Below are 9608 nucleotides of genomic sequence, written 5' to 3'. Positions count from 1 at the left end.
AAATTAGTCCCATGTAGGCTTCATCACAATGTTTTCCTTCACCGACGAGCACGAGATGAATTATAAACACAAATTAAGCACATGAAAATTCAGTAGTGCTTGCCTAGGTTTGTACCCACAATCGTTAGGATTCACGCGTTCTAACCACTTTTTTTTTTGTTTGCGCTGGAAAAACGAATTTACGCGTTTCCCCCACATGAATTAGGGGGATATATGGGGTTCGCCGACGCGGAAGCCGCCTGAATACCCACTAAAAAACCAGCGGTACCCACACGGTCTTTTCGGGGGACGCCACGGGATCGCTTGCGCATACTACCGTGACGTCCCGACGGTAGGCCTGCCTCTCCAGATTCTAGGGGGTTCTCGGGGTACAGAGACCCCCTAACCTCGGTGACACTTACGGCGGGAGGAGAAGGTGTGCATAGCGCCGACGTCTTCTCCCGGTCTTCTTCTGCGAAGTGGGTCAGCGGAAGCACTGTTCTCACGCTCCCGCTCCACGGCCTCCTTCTGCGACATGACTTTTTCGCAAAAAGAGACCATCTCCTTCCAGCAATCATGGCGCTACCAATCATGGCGTTTATCACGCTCGGCAACGAGAGGTCTCCGCCTACAATGGCCGCCAGGGAATGGCGCTAAGGCACCCATGCCACAACGGGTTCTAACCACTGGGTAATCGTAGTATTTTTGTAATATTTTGTTATTAAATTAAAAATTGACCGACTAGACCCGTTTTTTATAATACGTGATTCTTAACCGAAGACTGCTGTTTCAGACCCGTCATTCATCTCGCTCAGTGGTTAATGAAATAATCGTGAGCTCACCTCACTAGTGATCAAAAATATATTAAATTATATTAACCTGAGCAATTTATTGTTAATGATACAATAAATTTAATTCATAGTGAGTGGTGAAGTAGGTTACGGCTGGTACATATATGAACATGTTTTGTTCTCTCACAATAGTATGATCTAAATAAAAACTATTTCATTTGTATACGATATCAATTGGTTCTAATACCACTTTCAAAAAAAGGTTATATGTAAAACCTTAACGTCTTATGTAATTTGGGGAACGCGTAAAATCACTTCGTAATACAAATCACATTGTTAACGCTAGCTGGAGTAAGTTTTGTCGCTTTAATGGTCGGGTACTTTTACAAATTACAGGAAAGCCTCTACGACTCAATGTTACAGGAAGTTCGTACAGTCATGTACCTGATGATAAGTAATTTGGAGATTTGACGACGAGCTGTGAACTAGTAAAGACATCAGTTGCACAAGTGACTAACATTAAGGGTAGTTTATAGTTATTTCATATAATTAAGTGATGTCTCGTTCTGATCACGGCGCCCATTCTTATTTAGGGCTACCCAACGTTATATTTCGTTAATAATGTTATTCTAAATATCCATTTTAATAAATTCATTTTCAAAAGCGCTTAGAACTTTCTATGTAATTTACGATTTTTTTTGAAATTATTTTAAATGAACACTGTCATGATACGTTTCATAAATGTTCTACCTTTAGTATGACTGCTTGCAACAATAGAACTCGCCGGTGCAATTGTGCGGAGAACATGCCTTGGGGTAATTGTTGCAACACCTCGCCCCGAGCGCAGTCCGCGCGAGTGACGCTTTGGGACTAGTCGGTCGACTGCGGTACACATACCTACTAATACTACCTCATGCTACTCGTACAACAAAGCTTGTTACAAGACTTACTTTTGAATTTCTTATTATTGCAATTTATACTAAATTCAAGATGTAATTTCATTTGTAATGATGAGTATTCAGTTTCCGTTCTTGCCATTAGGTTTTACATTCCGAAGCGCTTCCTTGCTTTTAATTTAACCAGCTACCGGTCTCGGCTTCATATATGGACTTTATTACATTATTTCGCATTAATATTTAGTAACAACTGCAATAATTAAATATTAAAACCATTCTGTGGCCGTCAACATGGGCACGGACTAAACTTAAACAAAAATGGCATATGTAATATTAAATAAGTAATTTTAAAATCATACTCATTTTTTCTTCATCGTAACCTGATAAAAACTAAGTGGTCGTGAAATTGCAGACTATTTACAGTCAAAGTAACAGCTTTTAATTGTCCCTCAGTGAAGAAGATTTGAATCATATTCAACCCTCCGCTTTACTGCGGGAAGACGGATATACATATTTTTGGCAAGATTTTGTATATATTTTAGCAACAAAGTACAAGATGAATAATTGTAAGCGGAAATTAAGCACATGCAATTTCAATCGTATGTTCGTTGTTTGAACCCGCGACCTTCGTTTAATATCTATCTAGGTCAAGTCAGTTCAGTTGTATCGGCATGGAACTGTTGGATTAACTAAAGTTACGAAAAAAGGATTCATTTAAAGTAATATTTTTCTATGAATAATTGAAAGCTACGCTCGGATTCACATCCGTAGTTCAAAGCGTCCCTCGTGGAATTGATACAAAAAATATTGAGTTTCCTCGAATGTAATCATAAAATATAATATATTACCCAACACTAAAACATAATGCATAAATTTTTACAGTATTGAAACGGTTACGGACATATTTCGATCACAGCGACTGTTCTCAACGGAGAATAGTCTAACTAGACAGGAGTTACGACGATAATCCGACACGATCGGAGACAGATCAAACGCTGGACCAACGGCTTTACATTTTGAGCCACTTTTAAATTCCGACTAGCTTCTAAGAATATCTTAATTAGAAAACTTAACAAACCCGAATCGGTATTCGAACGCTCGACCTCTTGACATGTACCTTTAAAAGCCACTAGAAAGTTCGCAGTGAGGAAGATTTTTTATTTATTTTATTTTTATGTTATTTTATCTTCGTAGGTCTACAAAACAAAATGACAATCAAAAAATTAAAATGATTACATTTCTCTTGATGTAGACACGACATGCGTTTTTGATTAAATGCGAAAAAAGCGTCTAGTCACAGACTAGACGCTTTTTTCAGCAACAAAGACCTAAGCTTACAAGTTTTTTTAATGGCTAATCAATTTAAACTATCGAAACAGTTTTTTTTTAACTTTTTTTCAATGAGGCTATAGAACTGTCGGTAAATATATCATAATTAAAACGAATACTATTATAAGAGAAACACATGCGGTATAAAGGCGAGTGGCTAAGTACATTTCTTTTAGAGGTAAGAAGACAAAAGGTCATACAATATCGCATGCGACTATTTGAGCGAGGAATGGCAAAACTGATGCATTGCAGGATATCGGACGAGTCAATAAGTCCATGAATTAGCTTATATAGCAATATGATATCATTTATTTTCCTTCGAGTGTAAAGTGAGCTTGGTCTATAAAAATTCAGTCTCTGTGCATACGATTTAAGTTCGAGACATTTATTATCGGTGTAAGAAAGGTGATATAAAATCTATTTTGAACACATTCAAGTCTATTTATGTGAACCTGATAGCAAGGGCTCCACACTACACTGCAATACTCCAGGATATTTCGAACTAAGGTATTAAATAAAAGAATAGAAACACTCGGTTGCTTAAATATCTTTAACTGTCTATTAATAAATCCAGATAGTTTTGACGCTTTTTTTATTATATAATCTAGAATTAGCCTAAAGCTTTGTGAACTATCAAGTATAACGCCAAGATCACGTATGCTCGTTACTTCTAGGATAGTTGAATTATTATTGATATAATATGTCACCTTACCAGAAATAATCTTGCGAGAAAATTTTATGTAAAAACATTTTGTGGGGTTGAGGTACATTTGATTTAAGTGGCACCAATCACAAATATAGTTTATATCCGTTTGCAATATTAGCTTATCTAAATCATTATTTATACGCAATAATTTTTTAAGTCATCAGCATAAAATTTGAAGTTCGATTTTATATTTATACATAAATCATTTAGGAAGATTAAAAAGAGTAAAGGGCCTAAATGTGATCCTTGAGGGACCTACCCCAATTTCTGCAAACTTAAAATCACATATATTAACTAATTGTGAACGTTTTTGTAGATAGGACTCAACCCATCTCAATAACGAACCATGAATGCTCATGTGTTCAATTTTTTTTCAATAATAACCGGTGGTTCACAACATCAAACGCTTTCCTAAAGTCAGCGTATATTGAATGAACCTCTTTTTTCTTATCTAAGGCATTCGCAATGACATAAGACACTAAATTTGATGTGTTGATCTACCTGCTAAAAAGTCGTGCTGATGACGATGCTTTTGTACTTCACAAGAATTGTTTCAATTTAAAGCGGAAAAGGCGCCATAACATTTAGTAGCATTCGCGTATATATATCTACAAAAACAGATTATATTATAACTTTTTAATAATAAAAAAAAAATCGACTGAAAATATATGTGAAAATATGGCAGCTTTGTATTTTTACAAAACACCAACTGCGATACAAAACCAATGTTTCCTACTAACCGTGCACATATTGTATGAATGTTGGTAGACTTGGTACTTGGATGTTCTCGTAAGACATTTGTCAACGCGGGTTCGACGTGTGTCCGCCCTGCTGAGTTTTTGCGAACCCTTTTTGCGAGGGTATTAACGCTAATTCATTGTAACGACCTTTTTTCAGAGCAGTTATGATGGATTACAAAATATATAAAAAAACCGTTTTGTATTGTATCCGTTCTGATGATGAAATAAATGAATTTGAAAGTATGTAAAGATCAATTTAGGTTTTACTTGTAACAAATCCTTGTCCTAGCAAAACCCTTTTCTTGATAGTTTTTAAATTTTACATTTTAATACATTTTTTTTGTTAATTTGAATATAGTATTGTTAAAATGTTAAAAATATTCTAATTCCCCACAATTAAAACATTTTCTTGCCTCTTTCTTGCCTCAATACCTGTATGTTCGATACCGTAGCCATCATGAGATTATCTTGTAATAAAAATAAATTACATATGCTCCTTATCGATCTCCATAACTTCTTGAGATTATTTTATTAATGATTATATTTTCGTATATGCTTTGTGTTTCCGAAGTCATATTACAGCAGTGGTGATAGCGTGTATAAGTCCCACAGCGTGTCCTCTAGGTGAACGCAATTACATGTGAAAGCGTAAAAGCTCGTTATGCTTTCCTTACATACTTATTTGCACGGAACATATTCAGTGTCTAAGTTTTTACTTAAATTATAGATGTTATATAAGGGCAGTGTAAGCTTTCTTTATTGAGGGTTTCCTTCCTTATTCCCTAAGGGAAATATTCGTAATTCCTTCATCAATTTAAATAAGATATAACGTATACAATTAAAAAGAATAATCATAATCTGAAAAATATTCGGCACAAAATTAAGTTAGTTGAACCGACAACCTTTCTCTTTCTTAAGTTTACCAAAAAATAACTTCGACGTTTTTCATGTCGCCATGTTAACACTAAAACACAGGTATCACATTGGAAACACGATAGAAGGTCAAAATATAATATTAATAGTGAACGTATTTTTCAGGTCGCAGTTGTCACGAAGTCATCGAAATCGATACCACAGGGTGAGCATCCTTGTAAATAATCAGATTAAATTGAATCGTATGCTGTTTTGAACATTATAATAAAATATATATGTGACGGAGGATGAGCCTCAGCTTCATCAGTTTTTTTTTTTTTTTTTTTATAGAATAGGAAGGCGGACGAGCATATGGGCCACCTGATGGTAAGTGGTCACCAACGCTCTTAGACATTAGCATTGTAAGAAATGGCAACCATCGCTTACATATCCAATGCGCCACCAACCTTGGGAACTAACATTTTATGTCCCTTGTGCCTGTAATTACACTGGCTCACTCACCCTTCAAACCGGAACACAACAATATCAAGTATTGCTGTTTTGCGGTAGAATATCTGATGAGTGGGTGGTACCTACCCAGACGAGCTTGCACAAAGCCCTACCACCAGTAAAAGTAAAAGTTTGGTCCATAGTTTCTAACTTCCAAGTTGCGGGCGTCGATGGGTAATGTTGGGGCAACGAAACACAGTAGATTAATGAACTCGTTTATAATGTTCAATCACTTAGCACCATAAGTAGGAACGCGCATCGGTTTCGATATTCGATCGCACTGGCCGGCCGGCACAAGAAGTGTCATGTGCGCCGCTCAGCCTGTGAATCATTGACCGCCCTCTGTCGGCGCTCGATGGAGTCAATGATTCACCGGCTGCGGCAATCGATGGATGGACTTTAGCTAGCGTTCCAATGATAATACGATTGCGACATATGTATAATATAGGTTATTTTTTTATTAATAATACGAAATAATAATGGTGTTAATTTTGCTTATCTCTAAACTAAACGTAAATTTGAAAGCACGGAATTGTTTAAATGCAGATGAAAAATATAATATAGCTGAGATATTGAAAATGAGTTGTGGTGTTAGTAAGGTCGGTTGGTTATTCAAAGTAGACGGCAATCTGCCGAGTGTTTGAGGAGATAAGGAATGATTGTAACGTCTCGAGATCAATCAAACACACCCTCAGCTGGATTAAACTTGTAAATAAACGTTTAATGAGTTTGTCTCCAATACGTACCTATCTTGGATTAACTGCTTTTGAAAGTAACTCTAGGTAAAAAGTTCCATCAATTTTATTATATTACTATAATTCCCAAGAAAATATATATTTTTTAATAAAACTACAACGCCACCTATGTGTCGTTTGTTTTTATTTATTCTAGTTTAGAAAAGTTGTTTTTTTTAAATCTCCGGAGACTTTAGTCCGAAGTTCGGTAATTATTATCACTGATAAACTTTAGGCATATCATACTAAAATTATAAAAAAGGTTAAAAAGTTGTTTCAGTTTCACACATAATCTAATTGAGTTAAAGTTTACAATATCAGGACGATATACAAACGTTATAACATAACGTTATAGTAAGGTAATTTTATATATATATATATAAAATGAAAAAGATATAGCTTTATATGTCGATGTAGTTGGAGAAAAAATCGAAAGTCGCGGAAGGGCCAACACTATAGATACACTTTGCACTATTGTTAGAATTTAATTTTTTTATGCGGTGAATGCATTCGTCGCTATCATTTACTTATCACCCATATATTACTTTCATAGTAACCATTTAAATTTAAAATAAAAACGGAAAAAGTAACGAGAACTTCAATTAAATTGAATTGTTACTAAAAAAACATTAACAAAATAAATAACTTCATTATTGATTTCAAAATTGCCTTTCTCACTTCGTAGTTCGGTTGTGGTACTCACAACGCTAACTAATTAAAATCCTATGAGATCTTAATTATTTTACCCTTACGAAATCGTGTTTAATACTACGAGTATTAACGTAGTATGTACACCAGCTTGCTCTGCTGGTAAAGGCTCTTTTTCCTTTCGGGGATTAGCTACCTTACCCCACCAATATTCTTCATTACGGGTTGGTGGATATGCATATGGTCATGACTATAAATGCAAATATACAAAGAACTTTGTCCATTTCACCACTTGAGTGAAATCTAAAGTACGTGTCTATTGTTGCGGCTTTTTATTGTACAAATTAATTAATATTAACATCTTTTTAGGGTCAATTAGGCAAAATGGAAATCTCTTAATTATGTAATATAAATAAGAAAGAGATGAACAGCTGTAGGGAATACTAAAGAAGATTGTTGATTTAATTAAAGTAAGTACTCGTGATATTAAAGTCACAGTTAAAAGTATAAGAAAAAGTTAAACATTATGAGAAAACCGGTTCATAGAGCCAACTGTAATAGATCAACTTGTTAGTTCGTTCTCACGTACAAAAAAGAATTATCGTAATAATTATTCAGGTATTCTAACCGTTTACAGCTTTATCTTAATCGAATGTTGCGAGTTCCAACCCGAACATTAGAGCAGTATAGTGGAATTATAACTAAAACTTCTCCTCAAATGGAAAGGAGGTCTTTTCCTATCGATGGGACATTTACAGACACAACTGTCATCAAGCAAAACTATCTTTATCACACAAAAAAATCTCAGACGAAACTGATTAGCCGCTATAACCAACATGTACAGCTAACATTTCATATTCAACCGTCCATATTGCGCTGGTACAGTGGCAATTGTTGTCGATATAAATCCTCACATATTGCAGCGAAGGTAAGCTGCCACTACAGTAGTTTTCACCACTATAGCTGTAATATTGTTCACGAACGTGAGATTAATGCACCAGCTTGCAAAAACTATTTTTCATTCCTTTTTAATATCGCTGACTATTTATATTCACGTTTAACTTAATATTTGAAGATTTTGAAGTAGTTATTAGTTATCTAAGAAGTAAGGCGCAAAGTTAATGTGGATGATTTCAGGGATTGAAAATTTGGAAACATTCTGAAAAACGTTTAGTTAAATAACCCATTAATATATGATAAGGGCCATCTCAGTTGCTTTTTAGTAAGTAAGTATTAGTAGGTAAGCTTAACAAACTATATGAAGATAGAGATTTGATAATTTTCAATTACTGTTCCAACTCTAAAGGTTAAGAAATCAAAATACTTTATTTAAGTAGGCTTTTACAAGCCCTTTTGAATTGAAATTTTTAAGAATTATAATAAATGTAAGGACCGATGTATTATAATAAATGTAATCTACCGATTCAGAATGCAGATTCTACCGAGAAGAACCCGAGAAGGCAAGAAACTCTTTTCAATTAATTAAAATACAAAGTTATGTTAATTAAATACATAAAATTTATATATTTCTTGCCTAAAAATCAACAAATACTAACTCCTTGCTTAGATATTATCTTGTGTTGAGTAATATTAATATTGAATAACAAAAGATTTATTTTTTGATAAAAAAATCAAAATATCTACGAAATTTTATCGTAGGAAATTCCGACCATTGGCTACCTTTCGATATTTTGACTGTAGAGTCAAATAATTGGCGTAAAAATCTCAAAGATTTAAAAGATCCGTATCCTCCAGCCTTAATGGAAGTATGAAACCTTCTTGCATCATTTAGTGTATTTATGTATATATTTTTTGTATTGTGTAGGCAGACTGGTAAATGAACCTGATGGTTAGTAGTCACCACCACCCAAGGACACATTGTAAGAAATAATAAGGGATTATGGCAGTACGTTCAACAAGTTACTTAGTTGTAGATGGCGCTTGACGGTTTCCCTCTTACGGGACCAGTCAATGTTATTAAATAATATTAATACAGAATATGAAGCCATACACAAAATAAAACCTTAAAGTTTCTAGCGATTAATCAACCAAATTGTATTGTAAATAGCTACTTTTTAATGCCATTGCTGGCGCCCCACGCAAGTTTGAGACAAACGTGAATACATATATAAAAGCCAATCGTATTATATACAGAAACACTGTCTTTTTATATAATATACAAATATAGAGTTCCATAAAACTAACTTTGTATTCAAAAATGAGAGAATATTCTTCTATCAAATCAAATCGACTGAGAATAATGGAAAACAATTTTATCATTTCAATATTGTGTACATTTTTTGCTCACTTTATATTCGGTAACGTGTGTAGGTTTTATAAAATTCATTCATTTTGTTTGTACTTTAGGGATTTCGATTCTGCAAATTTTAAAAGTATTGTAAATGAGACGACATGAGCGGGAT

General features: G+C 34.3%; 1 protein-coding gene across 1 annotated transcript in view; it reads left to right on the top strand.

Moving 5' to 3' along the window:
• The first annotated feature begins 5500 nt into the window (after positions 1-5500).
• The window catches only part of LOC126773709 (calcitonin gene-related peptide type 1 receptor), a 134033-nt gene continuing 129925 nt past the window's right edge, over positions 5501-9608 (top strand). The window contains exon 1 of the mRNA XM_050494796.1: positions 5501-5519. The gene's annotated coding sequence lies outside the window, so the exon portion shown is untranslated. The remainder of the gene's footprint in view (positions 5520-9608) is intronic.

The sequence above is a fragment of the Nymphalis io genome, chromosome 15 (genome assembly GCF_905147045.1).
Source record: "Nymphalis io chromosome 15, ilAglIoxx1.1, whole genome shotgun sequence".
In the NCBI taxonomy this organism is placed as follows: domain Eukaryota; kingdom Metazoa; phylum Arthropoda; class Insecta; order Lepidoptera; family Nymphalidae; genus Nymphalis; species Nymphalis io.
The sequence above is the reverse complement of the archived record's forward strand: the minus strand, read 5'-3'. Positions and strand labels throughout refer to the sequence as shown.